The sequence below is a fragment of the Acanthaster planci genome, linkage group LG03 (assembly GCF_054643075.1).
Source record: "Acanthaster planci isolate LZ-2023a linkage group LG03, COTS_SCS, whole genome shotgun sequence".
Classification (NCBI taxonomy): Eukaryota; Metazoa; Echinodermata; class Asteroidea; order Valvatida; family Acanthasteridae; genus Acanthaster; species Acanthaster planci.
In genome coordinates, this window is record NC_141779.1 from 21,202,439 (window position 1) to 21,221,744 (window position 19,306).

The 19,306-nt window shown below is 39.8% G+C and overlaps 1 protein-coding gene across 3 annotated transcripts in view; it reads right to left on the reverse strand.

The window, feature by feature from the left end:
* The window catches only part of LOC110973118 (potassium voltage-gated channel subfamily KQT member 1-like), a 54,649-nt gene extending 35,693 nt beyond the window's left edge, over window positions 1-18,956 (reverse strand). The window contains exon 1 of one of the 3 annotated variants that reach the window (XM_087134904.1): window positions 18,818-18,956. The gene's annotated coding sequence lies outside the window, so the exon portion shown is untranslated. Of the gene's footprint in view, window positions 1-14,109; window positions 14,293-18,817 lie in introns of those variants that run through there. The other 2 variants (XM_087134905.1, XM_087134903.1) reach the window with 2 other exon arrangements.
* Between the last annotated feature and the right edge of the window lie 350 nt (window positions 18,957-19,306).

A 19,306-nucleotide genomic window follows, 5' to 3' on the forward strand; every position in this document is an offset into this window, starting at 1 on the left:
CTGGTAACCTGATTTGTTAAAACAAGGTTTTTTTACAAGCTTAAACAAATTTTTCGCTGAAGCAGTGCTATAAAATTGACCCCTGGTTATTGCTGCAAGCACGAACAAAAGGACAGAACCAAGCAAAGAGCTACAGGTAAATTGAAGAGTTTGCATATCGTTCTTTCGATGAATTAATTTTGGGGCTGAGTGACTGACTTCGTGACAGCACCACATCCTTCACATCAATGACTCGTGACTTGGACACGGATTGTACCTACATGGCTTGCACTTAAAGCAAGGCCAATTAATGCATACACACAAGGCAGCAAGGCAAGCAATCTTTCATTATTGGAACAACAGCATTAGTGTACTAATTACAATGATTTTTTAATGCAAACCCGCTGCACTGAGCACTCAATACCAGCACATCTAAAACATAATGACGTCACGCTTTGTTTACATGTGTGCTTTCCTGCGGGGACTTGATGGATCACGTCCTACCCAACTGTCAACGGAAGGCACACATGTAAACAAAGCCTACTGCCATTATGTTACTGCAGTCTATCTGTTTAGCAGTGAATTAATGAAAACTCACACGTACTGCACTATCCCTGTCTGCAACTTATCATCATATACCACAATTCCCTCTTGGATTTCAGAACAATAATTTTATGGTAGCAGTGACACCAATCTTCTTCCACCTTTCTGTTTTACAGCAAGGGTATTTATTCTTTGAATTCATCACGAAAATTGGGAAACTTAAAAACCATACCAGTTCCACCAAATGGACATGACTGGTAGGCATGCACATTCAATTAGAAAAAAATAAATTAATTCCCTGATGCCGTGCATGGTCACCTGACATCCATGTTAAAAATACCGATCCTACAATGAGTACTACTGATGTGCAGGACAACAACAAAAATTACATTACATAGGTAAATTTTTTTTACTTAACTGACAAACTGTATAGACCACTCGCATTTTGCCCACAACTTGTATGGGTGGCCAAAGTTTGCATAAATATCAACTTTAGAATGCGTTTATTATTATCTGGTACTATGATAGCTGAGCGGGTGTTTTAACACTTGGTAAATAATGCTTGTACCTTTGTACCGGCAGCCAACCATATGTTTAGCAGCCATTTGTAGGAAAAACCTGATTGTGATGTCAAATGAGCAGACCCCATACAGACTAATGCATCATGTAAACATAAACTCTGTGTACGTAATTAATTGATGTTTCAGAATTCAGGGAAACTGCTTACGAAACGTTCTATGTGTGATTCAGAAATTAGATTCTCGTAAATACACTCCACTTTATGTAGTTATACTCCATTACAATGCCCCAATATTATAAGAGGTGAGAGGGTTTCATCTAGGATTAAAATATCTACCAGCCATTTCTTGTGCAGTTTTAAAGACCGTCTGTCCACTCCCAGCAGACGTTTTGAAAGGTTACCCCCTCAGAGCTATCTAAGCCCATTTTCAAACTCTGCCAAGTACTCTGGTTGGTTATGGTACATCACACTTTGTTCACAAAAGCGCTTTCTCATGGCTGTGAGGTTGGACACGTACGATCCATCAAGACGTCGTAGGAAAGCAAACATGCAAACAAAGCAAGATGTGATTATGTTTTAGGCCTACTATAAAGATGTCTTCACCAGTACTTAAGATTCAGAAAAAAACTAGGGCCAGCAATGAATAATTTTGGCCTGTCCTCGTGACAGCTGGAAAGACGAGGGGGGAGGGGGTTGGGGAATCAGGTCCTTGTTTCTACCCTGCCGTGTTCATGAAAACAGAGCAAGGACCTGTTCCTTGCTCTACGATGAAAAGAATCCTCAATCCGAAAACTTTCACCTTAATGAAGTGCCCTTCTTATTTTTAAATTATCCAGAGTGTGGCCTTGGCAATGACATACATCGCTGGTTATGCGTATCACAAACGGTTGTCATTCCAGCTGTGTTTTTTCCATTCATCCAAATTGCTGTGGGCCAAACTCCTGTGTTAATGTTTAACAACATTGCTACGAAGGACACAATCAATTATTTCATCATTTCAAATAGAGGGGAAAAAAATGGGTAATCGTTTGACCAGCTGTGGCCGAAGAACCAAGGCTTTCATCATGTAATGAGTCTGTGTCAAATTCAACACATGTTCAGGATTACATGCCTCTCGAGACAACATCAATTTCCCACAGGTACCCAAAAAATGCAGATGTGCCTTAGAGCTCGGCCACAGTCAGTGGAAAGTGAAGGTAACTGTGGGAACGGTGAAGGGGGATGTTCACCAGACTTGACTTTTGGGAAAAAGCTATCTAATATTGAAAAAGAGAGTCAATTTTAAATTTCAATTTTAAATCAGAATGGGATCTCAAGATGGTACCAGAAGGAATTTTACCAAATCAGATTCTCAAAGATGTCATTATGAACACTTTGGAATAAAACATTTCCCCATTTCAGAACAATACTTATTCTATGTTCAAAATGTACTTTGCATTGGGGAGATGTTACATTTTGTAATTACAGGTTTTGTCCTCACCCAACGTACATGTACATGTATATGTTATAGGCCGACCTGTATAAAGTAAGCTATAGCATGACCTTATACTGACATACATATACATGTACAGTATATAGGTAATTCCAGGAATTAGGTGGTCCAAAAGTGTGACTTTTTGGTGTCCCTGTTAAATCTGACCTTTGTTATTTGACATGGAAATATCACCAGAATTGATTTCAAACTATCATTGTTTGTTTGGCAGATAATTTGCATTAACTCATCACTTATGGAAATTAGAAAATGTGTTCTGAACTTACAAAATAATATGTCAGATGTGACAGGGACTAACAAAAAATGGACCCCCTAATTACCCATATTACTAATCTTGTTGGTACAGGGCATTTTTAATATTTATTACGGGGCTGATGATTTCTCGGTCAATGAAAATAAGACTCAATCATTTCAGGTTATTTTCATTATGCTGAGGGGAATTCTCACACTAAAAGCAGTGGCATGCGGGGGGCTGGCGGCAACTTGCCCCTGACAATTTTTTTTTTACAAAGAATCCTTCGTAGGTGAGGAGGTAAGAAAAATATTAGCACTAAAACCATGAGAAAACAACTCCAGCTAATAAAAGTTGGGATGTCGGAACCGAGAGTAAGGCTTTGGAATTTTTTTCTCCCCAAAGTATCAAGTTGAATGAGCCCGAAGCTGCATGCACTTTTGAATTCCCCCCCCCAAAGCAAAAGCTCGATACGCTGCTGATTAAAAGTTAAAGGCTACAACAATCAAAAACAAATAATATGGTCCACATATCTATTTCCTGTCCTTATAAAGCAATGGAAAAGTTTGATGGACTGTTATCGCAGCAGCAGCATTATACATGTGTTGTGCGTATAAGACCTTTGTAGCCAATTCCAAAATTGGCTTTCAGGGCAATGGCTATGGCAATGTATTCTCAAAGCTCAACCCTCCCTAAATGTACCGGTAGGACACCCTGTTTTAGTACTAAGAGATGGTAAACACGAACCATAGGCATGCCCCAAGGTAACTGCTTTTGCCCTTGGCGCATGCACGTTTGGAACACATTTTCATGTGGCCACTGGCTAACAACGTCATTTCCGTGACTGTCTTTGTTATTCATCTACCACTACAAGGTACATCCTTAATGTATGTTGCTGCAAGTGGTATCAACATGACAGCAATTTTTTGGAATGTAACTAACATATGCCCTGGCATTTATAAATGTCAGTTCACTGGGGTTGTTTTTAAGTTTAAGTAATCACTTACCGTACTTGTGAAGGAAGGAATCCAATTACATGGAGATTAACGAATAATGTAACATCGAATGACATGTACAGTGTAAATATGACAGGAATTGCTGCAATTTGATTATCAAAGCAGAAAAAAGGTTGGGATGTATGAATGTAATAGCATTTGTCATATGCATCTCATGTACAAGTATGTCTCCTGGTTGCCACAACGGAAAGCACCAAGACGGAGGTTAATGCACTGACGACTAAGAGTTCCACAATTATTCATTACAACCGTGACAGTTTCCAATGCAATTTTACGCACCTGCATCTGCTAATGACAGATGATTTTGTATCTATGGAAAGCACATGCAGACGTCCATAGTAATTCATACTCTGGCATTTAACATTCTTCCATTTACATGTAATTGTAGCTATTTCCATTTCGAGAACAAAATTGAGTTGAAAAGAACACAGAATGAAAAAAACTAAGACAATTCTTTAATACGGCCTTTTCACAATAGTGCGCCACCAAGAGTTTCAATGTGTTAGCCAATCACAGTGTGTGAAATTTGTTGACCCAATGCGTGTTTGGAAAGGGTCGACAAATTTCGCACGGCTATTGTGAATTGCCCATATTGATGGACTGTAAGACCAAGAACATTGTTTCTTAAAGCAGATATATCGATACATGAGTACATGTATGCTAGAAGGCATTCTCAACCCCAAGAATCAGTAACAATACCACTCACTGGAATGCAGCGAGAGAGTAACTTATAAGTTAGAAGAAGCTGAAATATAGGAACTAATATTTTTCAATTGGCTGCTAAAACCTAGGATGAAGTTCAGCTTCTTCTTCGGTGGAAAAAGCAAGGGATTCAACATAACATGTAGTCTACTGGTTTGCAACATTCTTTTTCTTTTTGAAATACAGAGTAACCATTGACCATGCAAGCAAACGTTTTTACTTGAAAGGACCTAAGGCATAAATTTTACTAAAGAAGTTGTTTGGGAAACCTGCTACTACAGTTTAATGAACAAAAATTCTACGCAATGTCACAGATAAGTTTAATTTTGTAAAGATTTAAAATTGTCCATGCTTTTCTTGACAAATGAGGGCATGGTTACTGTAATGTCTTTTCAGGTGGACACTGTTCATTGCAGGGGTTATCTGTTCGAATTGTGACCCCAAAAGTAGCTTGTGGGTAATTCAAGAAATTAGGGGTTCCAAAGTGGGACATTTTTATGTCCCTGTTACATCTGACTTTTGTTATTTGACATCAAAATATAATTGGAATTGAGTTCTAATAATTACTATTTGTTTGGCAGGTAATTTGCATTAATTCATCACTCTTGGAAATTAGAAAATGTGTTCTGAACTTAAAAAATCATACGTCAAATGTGACAGGGACACACACAAAAATGGACCCCTAATTTCTGGAATTACCCTTGTAGAAAACATACATGTGTATTGACAAAAATGTGCTTATTCACCCGCTGACAGAAACTAAAACAAAGGGGGCATTACCAGAAATTTAATACAGCAAAATATTCTAAAATTCTGGCAAATTTTGGTGCCAAAATAACTCTAAGATTGAGGGTTATTACTAGAATGACATCAAACTTTTACAGGTTATTATGCAAATTTGCATATTAATTTGCATATTTGCAAACATGCATACTATTTGCAAATGCATTACCATGGAAACCCAAAAGGCATAAAATAATGACAAACTGAAATTTAAAAATACATTGAGTTGGGCACAAATGTGAATGAAGAAAGACTGCATCACAAAATTGATTGCAGCATCCCTTCACGAATTCTGTAGACTCATACTCTGGAGAAAGCACAACGAAGTACAAATAACGTCCCCCCCAGCTACATGTAAATGTAGTATACACATTGACTTCTGGGGTCATTCAACTCAAAACCTCACAAGTCAAGCCAAATCATCCAAAGCACTTTAGGGAATGTCAACCAAAAAAAAATGGCAGCAGTGTGAAGGCATCCTAACAGACACCTCAGTGGATGACTTTAGCACCCGAAGGAAATTTATTCTGGCAAGGAAGGATTAAAAATTGACCCCCTTCAAAATGATGAACAGCTGTAGTCATTAAGCCAACACCAACTACAACACACTAAGAGTAGATCTACATAATTGACATCAAGTGGGCCATCACTTTTGTGGGTTGGCAAGGCTTAAAGAAACTTTGTTCTGAAGTGCGAACAAAAGTGAAGTCACACTTCAAGAGATGCAAACCTTCGAGCTTCACTACAACACCTTCACAAATGATCACCAATTCCATGTTGCAACAATATCATTCCTATCTATCTCAAATATATCAGCTCTTTCACACTGATCCAGGCCTGTCGCCAATGGGGTGTCCCGGCAAACACCTGCCTCCTTCCCCATTGGCGAAAACCATCAGCATCAACAAAATCTACCGTTCTTGTGATGTGTCAAACTGGCTGCTACTGTGACCCCCCCCCACATCCCCCAAGTTGGCAACCGGCCTGCACTGATGCAAGCAATAGTCTGAAATTCTCAGGGTGATCCCTATGCTGGCTTGGATGTCAACTAGGGGATCTTAGTGTTGAATGCAAGGAGAAGTTTGGTCGGGGGGTGGATCCAGGAATTTTTCTGGCGGGATGGGGGATATCGGGCACTTCAGATTTTTTTGTAAGTCCAACTCTTGTGGACAGACAGACACACAAGTGTACTAGTAAATCACACATTGAATTGTTACTTCTATGCAAATACCCTACAGGATGAAATCTTGTTTGATTATTATGACAGATGTTATTTCATTTATTTACTCTTCTTCCTCAGAATCTTCCCTGTTTATTTGGAAAACTATTGAAGCCTTGGCAAAAAGATATACCGGTACCGGCAACAAAAAATGCCAATAATCAAAACAAACAAAATAAAAACTATTCATATATGTAATCATTTTAAAGAGGGCAGAATTATTGTTTTTCTTTGCTTTGACGAGGATCTACCAAGATTAGCAAGTCTAATATTTACTTCAAAGATTACATGCAGGTTGATGATATTGCGCTGACGTGTTCACACTGAGAGACAAGAAACGGAAGGAACAGTAAAGATAAATTTACTGTCCATGTTGATACACGATACAGCCAATAAACAAGAGTACCAGGATAGTTTGGCTCGTCCAAAACTTCCCCAAATACTAATCTCTACAGAGTCTGAAAATGGCAATATGTCATTGTCATTGTCATCAGGACCTATGTCATATGACTATTCTTCTTCAGGCTATGCCAATCAGACTAAAGGAGAATTGTCAAGGTATCACACAGCCAATACTAGGAATTTGTACGATTTTGCTTTCCTTCATGAATATGTACGAGATCAGATCATCTCGAAGTGAATAGATCTTGTCACTAATAAGTTCATAATTACATAATTATGCATGCATGTGCACAAATGGCCTTGGCAGCAAGGGCCATTGAAAATGTCCACGGATGCAATTTTGTTCATCTTCTCTCAGATTTTCTGGCTTTGTTCATTTTTCTCTTCAGAAAATCCCATTAAACCATATTTGCTATTGGTAAGATAAAAAGTGACCAAAGTGGGGTCAGCATACTTGGGGGGCCTTTCTTAACAAACATGAACAAATAACAGATTTCACACTTCTTTTACCAAGGGTGGCATGTATAATTTTGAAGACACTTACAAGGACATTTTGGCACTTCACCACACACTTTTCAACAATTTCCAAAGTTTTCTAAGCCATGTGTGGTACATCACATGTATTTCAAAAAGATCTCTTCTAGGAAAAAAGGCGGAAAAAGTTTTACAACCCTTTTTAAATGAAGTCAATTCCTGCTGTTTTTACAGGCAATGACTTTCAAAAGAAAACAAATGCTGCAAGCCAATCCTAACAGGCGAATTGGAGATTAGACAAAAAAAAACAGTCCGAACATCTGATTGCCATTTGGAAGATGTGAACATGTACCTCTGCATGCAAATATTCATGTACGGCTACAAGCATGCTTCATGTCCTTTGTTTAAGCAACCACTATTTTGAAAGGGGGGGTTCATGAAACTGTGGGTTACCTATTCCCAGTCACAGCTGATCAGCCAACGTTCGTGACAAATTTAAAGTACTTGGGAGGTTCAGGTTATCCATCAACAAAGCTATAATTCTGTTAACAAGTCATTTGCTTTTCCTTTTTTTTTTCATGCCTGGACAAAATAGATGATAACAGGAAAGCCAGACGGGATTTTCTTTTTTACTTTTTTGACTGCCTCCACGTGAACCTCTCATGATCCTGCAAGATACAGGTTATTAACTGCCGAAGTGTTTTCTCTCCCTCTGGATTGGTGCCCGGGGCATTTGGGAATGCTTATAAATGCACGATGAATCTCCACCAGACCGCTAGAGACAGAGCCCGTGATTTAATGATTTGAGTAGAGAGGCTAAGACAGTGCAGTGGTTTGAAATGAGAGACTGAATGACACAATGTTCTACACCATTAGTCATTAAACAGGGTTCAATCAATTAGCAAAGTGCACACCGTTTTCTGAAACCTGTCTTGAACCTGCCCGGCAATGTTTTACGATGACACTCAGCACTGTAGCTTGGACGAGCTACCATATGTTCCTCCTTTCTGTCTGTGGCGTCAGTGCAGGAAGTGACATTCTTACCGAGTTGACTTCTCACGAGAGCCAACAAGTGAACGGCACTATGACCACGCAAGACATTAATGTCCAAGTGGCACGGAGCGTGCAGATTCAAGTTCTAAGTAAATGCACACAAACAGCAACTCTGAAAAACAGCAATCCACCCGAGTATGGAGGAATGACAGCAACATTGCCACTGACAGAGGATCTTCACTAACATCTCATTTCAATAAATGCCTCCAAACTCTTTCACGTTCTGATAAGGAATATTTCCACATAATTTTCATTATATTTTCTAAGACCACTGAATACTAACCTGTAAAACTGAGATATAATCTCCTACAAGTTACTGAAAAGATGTCTTTTCTTCTTTCCCATCACATGTACTGTACAATGTTGAGATTCTCCCCTCTTCTTTCCTATCAATCAAAGCCAGCCCCCAACTGAATCAGTCTACTGCATGGAAGAATTTGCCCTTGACAAAAGGAATGACATACATAAACAATCAAACATGGTCCTTTTTCAGCACCTTTTTAATTTCTGTGATGGCAGCTTGTATCCTGTACGAGTGCAACATTTTCAACACTTTCCAGGGCCTCCAGTCTTGGAGCTCGTTAAGTCTGAATTAGTACGATCCCTACTCCCTCTCCCCTTTTACAACATTCCGCCAAGGGGACTTTCTCTCCGTACGGCTGGGTCCTTCTGCCTTCAACACCTCCCAGCCGGTCCCCCTCATCCGATGAATTACATGGGTTGGTGCCTCTTATCTCAGATTTGTTTTTTACCTAGGCAGCCCAGATGTTCCCTTCGGCATCTGACTGCTGCACGACAGTGCTAGCTGCGCGTTTTAACCACCAGCCCCGTTTTCCTGCTCTGTGACATTTTTAAGTGGGGGAGGATGCCATCCATCTGAACCTCAAATTAAAATCTTAAAGAGGCGCCATATAGGTAAGCATCTGACTCAGTGTGGGCTACATTACATTTCTCGCCGGCTATACAAACATTGCAGGGGTTTTAAGCTTTTTGTTGTTCTTGAAGGGACTGGTACATGTATCTACAGGATGTATTCTGTCACTCAAAATGTTAATAATTATTTCATTTCACGAAATACAATGGGCTGTATAAATAAACACAAACCCTAGAAAGAAAGAATAGTTTTTCAGCGTAAATACAGATTAAATTTTAAAATAGAAGCCCTGAAACAAAGGATCGTAGGTACTATCTTTAAAAGGTACTCTAAAAGTGAAATCAAATAATAGAATTGAAAGAGATGTCCTTTGTTTTCATAACAGCATTTCCTGCTTGCAAAATGCAAATTTGCAACTCACAATGCAGATTATTTGGACATGGCCTTGTTTCTGGAAGCAATTTTTACTGCGGCAGCATGCATTGCATGTAATTTAACTGCAGGCAGCATTTCTCTTTGTCAACCTCTTTCTCCATCAATAATTGGGGGGAGGGGGAGGGACTTCTGCATGTTGCACACTCTCTTACACATCAGCCTTTTTTCCCCCTCCCATCCGAGAAACCTAACCTTCGGTTATCACATATACCAACGTCCCAGGTGCAAATCTTCATGACAGGGAAACTGGCTGACTTGATGTACTCCTAGAAAATGTACATGTACTAATCCCTCTGAAATACTGTATACACGTACATGTACATGTACATGTGATACATATACTTTCTAATCAATGAAATAATGAACTGTTACGAAATACAAATAGCATAACAACAAATACGAATAACAGGATTTTCACCATTTCACAGTCTTGAATTATACCGGGTTAACTGAGCATTGAAATGATCTGTCACTTTAATGCGACACCGTGACGTTTTGTAGTCACCATCACCCTATTACGAACCTTGCCACAGGTTACATGTAAGACGAGTGCTCCCAAGTTCACTGTGATGAAGTCAATGAGTGGAAACATGAGGTGCATATATGCAAGCATTCGCACCATGAATGGGACTTGAGCAATGGCACGGAGGTTTGCCGTACACTCAGCCAGATTCCACAACTGATTATGCGTGACTTCACGGTCTTGATGGGGAGCACTGCATGCACTGTTGATGCCTTCCGTGAGCCAAAATGTCACCAAAAACCCTGACACATTACAAGTCATTTGTCCCGTAGCAGGTACTAATAGACAGTAACTAAATGTATAATACTTTGTCTTTAAAACTGTGCACATCATGCACGATTTTCTGTGCTTTCTTCCTGTGCTGGAATGAAGAGAGTTCTTCAGAAAAATAATCAGGATCTCTTTATGGAAGGTACCACTTTTGGACTGCAACTGGACTCAACAGCTATCAACTTAAATCTTTGGCCTGACTGGCACTGCATCACAATTTTCAAAATTGGCTCTGTCTTTCTGAGGAGACAGGATCATATCAATTTTGTAAGCACAAGCAGACTCCACCACTCAAGTGGTATTCAGGAGGCGGGATATAAGGGGAGGGGATATTTTCTCCCAATGAAGTAATAAGGGCACTCTTTTCAACTGGTGCCCTTTTTGTCACGAGTGCCCTGTTTGTCAGGAGTGCACTTAAACAACATCGCGCAAAAGTTGTGCCGTCATGAAGAACGTGCCACCTCTTGTCAAATACTGTCTGCTTTGAACAGTGTAGATGCCATTGTCAGCAATGTGGAGGGGGCCACTTTTTTGATTGCGGGGCCCCCACATTTTGCAGGTCCTAGAATGGGATGGGGCCTATTAATGGCTGATGCCTGACTGTCTATCAACTGTCCTCCCCCCCAACTTTGACAATTGTTTCGCCGCCGTTGGTACATTTGTGTAAATACTACATTCCCACTTTCTACACTCCCCCCCCCAATCAAATTGACCTCACTGGCAATGTCACTGGTATTACTTAACCCCCCAAAATGCAGTTTGTGTTGAGAAGTTCCATTGTGTGACTAGGCCTGACAAACTCACAAGCTAAAAAAATTTTTTTAAAAATTAACCCAAACCCCAGTAATGTTGCAATCAATTATTTAGTAAGGGAATAAGTACAGGTGTATATGCCCCTTAAGTCTTAAACATTCATTTGACACCAGACCAGGAGCGTGGATGTTGATGATGCCAAGCACATATTTTTTCCCTTATTAAAAATTTACTGGTATGTTTTCAGGCACAAAGCTTTCCAGTACTTGGATATGGGATTGATCATTAATGACTAATGCTTTTGCTGGTCTAAGTGTACGTGAATGTAAAGTGTGGACATTCAGATATATTGGGAACTGAGCTCATTCTAAAGCAAGCTCCAGGTGCTGGCTCATACATATGCATGATGCATGTACACTGGACTAATTTTTGCCACCTCCTTCAATAACTGTGAGATTATTTGAGACCTTCCCCCCGAAGCACAAGAGTAGGCTGAAGTCTACAGAGTGTAAGTGGTGGGTGGGCCAAAATGTTAGCATTTCTTCATGTCATCTCTGAACTCTTTGCAACATGAAAGTTTGATCACAGCTCCAGTGGCTATCATTCATCCACCACAGCAATATGTGCTGCGTCGTGTTCTGCCCCAACAATTCAAGTACTTATCAATGCATCCCATTCACCCATCCAATCTGAAATTAAAAAAAAAAGGAAACAATAGTAACAATAAAACTCCAAAAACACCACACAATGCCAAAGAAACTGGTCTGGAGCCCTAAGTTACAAATGGTGAGCCCATAAGTCCTTCAGTTACAGAAATTCTTGCTCGGAAACTACATGTAGGCCTCTCTAACAATCACCAGGAAAAAGAGCACCATGACCAATAAGATATTCATTGATAGAGCCCAGGAAATCATTAGAAATTGATAGAACATACAATAATGTGTAACAACCCAAAAAAAGTTGGGCAGGTGGTCGGGAAAAACATGACTACATGTTCATTACATGTATGGAGAAAACAACAGTCTGTTCTATTTATTTGCCAATTTAATTGTCTGAACTAAACTGTGTTCAATTTTCAATTTTCATTACCGGGCAGGCTTTTGGCAAATCGAACCTGTGGACAAGCAGTAATGTGACAATTTAACTTTGAGAGCACGTTTATTAGACACAAAGAGAGTCTATTTGTTACGAGTAACTCATTGACAAAATCAGAGGAAGTTGTGCTGAATAGTCAAGCTTAAAAGGGAAAAAAGCGCATCTTCACTGCAACAAATCTACTGGTATAAACCACAAAAAAATATCACCTTGATGCTACCCACTTTTACTCCAAAAAAAGCTTGGCTTATCTTCTGAAGCATGGAATATCAGTGCGGCGTCATGTAATGTTTCAATTCTCAAGATTTCTAACACCACATGGAAAAAGCATAGGACCAAACACCCCCCCTTCAAATCAAAAGACCTCTACAACACAGATCGGCTGCTGCACCTTTAACAGTACATTTTAAAAATTACCCATCCCCCATCCAATGCAGCACCTAGTTCCACCTGGGTGCTGCAGATGACATTTTGATCGAGAGCCTATTTTTCACACAGCAGTGCAGAGTGAACTGAAGCACGTACAAAATGCGGGTGGATTATCTGATGCAAGAGAACAAGGAATCCAGGTTTCATAATTACTAGGAAGCCTAGTACCCCTAGAAGCAGGGCTGGGCAGTGACGCAAATCCGTAGCATATGCTGGCACCGATTGTGAGTCATTCGACATCAACCCATCCCACCAATTCAGACAATGGCCCTGTCAGCCTCCGTTTTTTTTCAAAAATTAAATTCTGATTTGCAGACATTTTGACAGGATGGAAGATAAGATTTTGACAAAAATGTTTCTGGGGAGGTGACCATTATGCTATTATTGGATTCTTGTTTGTCTGGTATGGCTTGTTTCGAACACACGACTCACAAAGGTTGAGTTTGCAGGCATCAGTTACATGTACATGTATGCCCAGTACCCTCAAATTCAACTGCCTACAACACAAACATGAAACATGTCCACACTGACAACGTGAATGGACTCCCACGAGCCAAAATAGTTTCTAGGATTATCCTTACAATTGAATTGATTTTTATTCCCTGCAGAAGGTACGGTAAAGCTTTCAACAGTTTTGAACTATGGCAAAAAACACAATTTCAACCGAGTGATAACATGTTGAACGCGTTCTGAATCTGTCCTTATCACGGCAAACTCAAACAATTGGAATCTTGAAAATCTGTGGTACAGGGCACCATGAAACAGCAAATCTGTTGAAAAATGCTAGGACACACATAGCGGGGGTTGGGGCACAAAAATGAATTCCAAAACAAAATTTCACCCAATAAATATCACATCTAAAATATAAAAAAATTCATGTTCAGTTTCCCATATGTCTGCATTGTTCATTAAGAAAACACCCTTGAAAGCTTCAATTGGGATATGGGAAACACCGGGTCATCAGTCAGGACGAGAAAGCCCATTCTTTCTGTTGCGGATTTGAACTGGTAAAACAGGGCCCCTTGATGATTTTTTACCGTGCTGTGTATAAGCAGATGGGTACTAAGTCTATGGTGGAAACCAACTAAAGAGGTAAACGGTGCCCTGGTCAAGGAATTGTCAGTAATTAGAATGTAAGAATATATAATGAAAGATCAATGTGAAATACCAGACTGAATCTTTTTCGCACCACAGTAGAGAGTAAAACCATCGATGCTAAAATGCTACAGAAAATAAAAAGCCGCATCTGCCAAGCTCATTGCTGGTCCGTCTAGGGTTCCCGTCGGGGGTGTCAGGAGAGTGCATAGTGACTAACCGGTAATGAGTCTGTCATGATTAATGAACGAATCCAGTGACGAGGCAAGCAGGCCTTGGCGGTGAGTCCACAGGAAAATAATTAGTCCCACAACAATGATTCAAGGCAGTTCAATGGCTTCTCAATGACACCTTGGAGCTGTTGTCATTCCAGACTTTCAGCCTTACATGTAACTGCTGCCCTTCAAAATCAGAGAAAAAAAGACAGCACAATTATGCACTAAAGTCTATAGGATATCCAGGCACCACCAACATGTACATGTACACAAACCAGGAGGGCTAAACAGACCCAAGGACAAGATCACTCAAATATCAAACTTTGTCCAAACCGATATTTGATCAAATTATGTCGATGTGAAGTGGGGAAATGCATGTAGGCCTACTTCCTTGTTAGTCAAAGTAACAGCATAAACCTAAAGGAATATCAGGAATTTCTAATTTCACACTCTCTTACAAGCATTGTAATCAAGTACTTTTCTAGAACCAAGTTCTCTGCCAAATATTTAACTGGTTAGGAAGGAACAAAGCTGAAGTACATGGGTATTTTTGATGGTGCATGCACAAAGGTAATATTACAAAGTAAAATGATGATTTCAGACTATCACTGTACAACCACAATACAACCATTCCCATTGAGAAAACATTCAAAACAAGAGAGATCGAGGGAGCTTTTACCATGCAAAAATCTTGTCATTGGGCAATTTCTACAGTACAAGTACTGGCATTTGCTTGTCACAAGTCAATGAAGCGTATGAAAGAGCTCTCAAATCTGTGGCATATTCTTGTGGGTACCTGGCACAACATGCTGTTGGCATTTTAATGTCACACCAGCCTTCCTACATGTGTTTGTCACGAGTGAGAGGGCATCTCTCAATGCGCACGAAGCAGGCAACGAGAAAATTAAATCAGGAACTGAAACAAGTAAACTAGTTTATACATACACGTGGCTTGCCAATCGCATGTACAAGCACAAATAAAGGCCCTCTCACTGTTGTTAACTACCCTACATGTACTGGTAGCCAGCAAGATATTGTCAACTATGGTGTTTTGTGTATGTGTAACCCCCCCTCCCCCAACAAATACATCCCACATTATAGGGTTACGTATATTAAAAAAAAATGACCATTTTTCAGGGTAGGCCTACATGTAGGTGTTTTTACCAAAGATTTGGATGTAAGCCAAGCCTACGATGTGCATTCAAGCTAGCACTGGGATTTCATAGGTTACAAGCTTTCAACTCTAGTTAATTCTGAGCCGTGTTATTACCCTGGAGCTCGGGGTTTCATTATGGACAACCCTGGACCGGAAACCCTCGGTGGGAGAAATGATTTCTTAGGGGACCTAGGGCTTGGTTAAAAAAACCTGCAATCGCCAGAAACAGAGGAACCTTGGGAGTGATGCCTTGCCAAATGTGAGTGTTGCCAATGGGGGTCCAGACGTCATTCGCACCTTCAAATGCCAAGCTTGTCCTTTTATAAAAGCTTTTCCCATCCACTTGAGATCTGTAAGTTTTTTGATGAGGCAATAGCTTCCAGAAATAATTTGTAGAGGATGGCAGCAAAGTGTTATGACTACAAGAAAACCTCCCAGCAGCTGTAAGTCTCAAGTGAGACTTGAGTGGAACTTCTATCTTATGTTTCAGCAAAAAAAGCCAGCAAACTGTTTGTCTCAAGATTCTCCGACTTTTCCTTTCAATCCCTCATCCTGTGAAAAATAAGCCTCCCAATTTTGTCATGTCCACTTTTCTGCTGAGGATGACAAGTTACAGAGGAATGTCAACATCAGAATGGGACTTAAGCTCTGTTTATTATAGAACTTTCCCTATATTACACTGAAATACACTCCAATCTTCCTATTTACGTCTGAGCACGGTATTCCCTCTCTCAAATTTGGATATTTTAGGAGTGCAAGATGTGTATGTAAGGTACTTAGTACATAATGTTCACTCTGCAATGCAAACATGCTCGATTCCCAAAAGGCATGGCTTTACATGCTCCTGCACTTACCAGATGGAATTGATGTCTGTGGAAAGAAAAAAAGACAAGCAATTTCCCAAGTATCATGAATGTGTACGTGATGACCACTGAGCTGTCTCCACTTTTTACAGCAGTACAAAATCACATGTCCACGAGTATAGTTGCCAAAGGTTGGTCATAAACCTTAAGTCTCAAAAAAGGAAACGAAAAAGAAGTATGTGTGCTGTACGTAGTATGATGACAGGGTTCCAAATACAAAAGTAAAACTTGTTTGGCCATGCAGCGGTGTGTATCATCAATGAAACAGTTAATAAGAAGGCAATAAAAGCATGCATGAATTAAGCACTTTCTAAAGGTTAAATGCAAAAAGTATGGCACCAGTAGGATAACGTGTACCTTAATTTCTATTACAAAGCACAGGGTTTTATTCCCAGCATGTTACTCTACAGGTGTGTGTCTATGCACACTTCACAATTCTGAGACATACATGTACACGTAAGTGCATGTAACAAGTATCTATTTAAGTCAATATAACTTTTGGCATCTAACATTTTTATGCAGCATTGATGGAGTCTAATGCTATCATTCTTTTTTTTTACCCGCAAACCATCCTGAGCCCATACTGGTCAACTGCTGTTAATACAAACCAAAAAGACCTCTACATAGTTCTCTACAAGAGGATTTATAAAAATTCAACCCTTGTCATAGCTGGTGGCTGTTTGGATAGCATGCTGGCCCCCTGTGTGAGTCTGGGCAGGGTGTTTTTGAAAATACAGTCTGGTGGTCACGAGTCAAATTCTGCCAAGGTTGATGCTGTGTACAGAAACCCAAACGGGTTGATGAGCCTAATCGACTAGGTTGTCAGAGCAACTCAGGTCCACTAAATTGAAATTGTCAAATTTCTCCTTATTTGGTTGAGAGGAGAGCAAGTGTGTATAATGCCGTCATATTTTGCAGGTGTGGTAACGAGGCAGTACCGATCAAACCTGGGGCTCGTGTGGGGATTGCGGCGCTGCGCCCTTGCAGCTGCATGGTTATTTATCTATATCTCAAGTCATCAAAAATCTGGAGGACTCTGAGGAAGTGTTTTCCTTTTTTCTACTTGGAATTAAGATGAATTCGTCAGAGGGAGTAGGGACAAAAACTTCTTCTACTCCTTTCACCTTTCCCTCAAACCAAGCGTAGTCTTTTCATTGCTTATGGCTCACTTACATATATGAAACACAATACTAAACAGCACTAACCAAAAAAATGGTCTGCCTTTAAGAAAGCGTCTGCTAGGATCCAAACGTCAGGCCCTACTATTTTTGTACATTCTGAATGGTGACATTTTATGTCAAACGGCTTCAAAGCAAACTTCATCTGCGGAATAACTTAAAACCAAAATGTCATGTGATGAAAATTTCCTTAGGAAAAAAATATAAGCTGACTTCACTTGGCAACCAATACAAGGTAAAATGCTGTGGTGAATGGGAAATACCAGTAACCTCAAAATGTAAAAGACGTACTCTGTACTGAATACAAACACAAGACCTGTGTCCGTTTTTCGTTTATTTCCATCAGTTCAGCCGATTTTGATTATTTTTTAGCAATTATTTTGTGCCCCCCACTTTCCCCATTGAAAACTCTGAATGAATGATGTAATGCATCACGTGATGCGATGACGTCACATAAAGAAACTGATCTTTGAGTTAGAGGCCACTGACAAGGCATTACGCGTGGACTGACCGAATTACTGTTGAGGTATTGTGCAGATAAAAATCCTTGAAAATTTGGCTACAGCAAGCAACAAAGCTGACCAGATGTGTCGTTGCAGGATGCAGCAATACACCAAAGGACAGTGTACGCCTGCACAGGTTCCCAAAGACCCAGCATTACAAAAAATCTGGACAGCAAAAGTGCGCTTGACCAGGGCAAACTGGGACGGGCTGTCCTCGACAAGTGTCATGTGCACTGACCATTTTACAGCCGATGACTACAAGAAAACGCCCTACGCAGAGTTTGGAATACCGAAAGCACCTCGGCTGAAAAATACAGCAATCCAAAGCAGAGCTGTTAAATTCTTCCTCCGAAAAATCAGCTTCAAAATCGCTCTTGGAAACGTCAGAATATGCTGTGTCGGACTAGGACACGTACCTGTTGAATAATTAAGCATGCTCATTTTTTTTTGGTTTCTTTATCACATGTTCTAAGACTAATTGCATTTGCGCATGTATCACAGTGTTTGTTTGATATTCCGTTTGAATTCACTTCGAGATAGACTTTCGAAGTCTCTAGATATGATATGGCCATTTAACATCATTTGGGTAAGAAAATACAATCAATAATTTATCCCATATACTAAAGATATCATTTGTATTATCAGATCACTTTCAAGTTGTCGTATCTTTAGATCGTATGTAGAGTTTCATGGGTTACACACTTTAATTGACAAAACTATTCAATTCGTGCTCTATCTGGTTTATGTATTAGTTTCACCTAAGTGAGCTTTCGAGCTATATTCTGTTAATTGTTTAGACACGCGCATTAGACAGTGATGTTCAAGGGCTGGAAAAGGATTCTATGCTGGTCAAGGGCATAAGCAATATGACTCGACACACAAGTATTTTTTAGAATTTACATTATGGATACATTCTTACAAATTCTTTGGTTAATCCTGTGATAATTTTCATTAAATGGATGAGCGTAAGCAATTGTTGTCTAAATGATAGTTTAATTGCCCTTATTTGTTACCAGTTTTCACGGTGATTTGGAGTTGCCACAGCAATAGATTTGTCTGAACATCAGTCGAGACGAAGCATCAAAATTTCTATTGAACAGCCTTCTACACGCTTCATCAGTGTGCTAAATCTGCCATTGCTGCCTCAAGTCTGTAAGAAGAAAGGCAAACGTTGTACGTGTTGCATGGAGACCCATGGCAAGCTTAGGTTGTTCTTTATGTGACGTCATGATATTAACATCCGGGCATTCAGTGTGAGGGGATTTTTGATAGGGTGGGGCGCTGGATCAGAAATTCTTTAGTTTCAATGGCTAATACTATCACTAATTTGACTCCTCCGATAAAATTTCTGTCTTTTTCTTTAATCAACCATGTTTGTAATCACCATAACAATGTTTTATATTAAATAGCTGAGAATCTGTAACACCAGGAAACCTTGTCAAACTTGACTCTGAAGAAATTCTACACCTGTGAGAAATTTGACAAGCTTGATGGCACTGGAG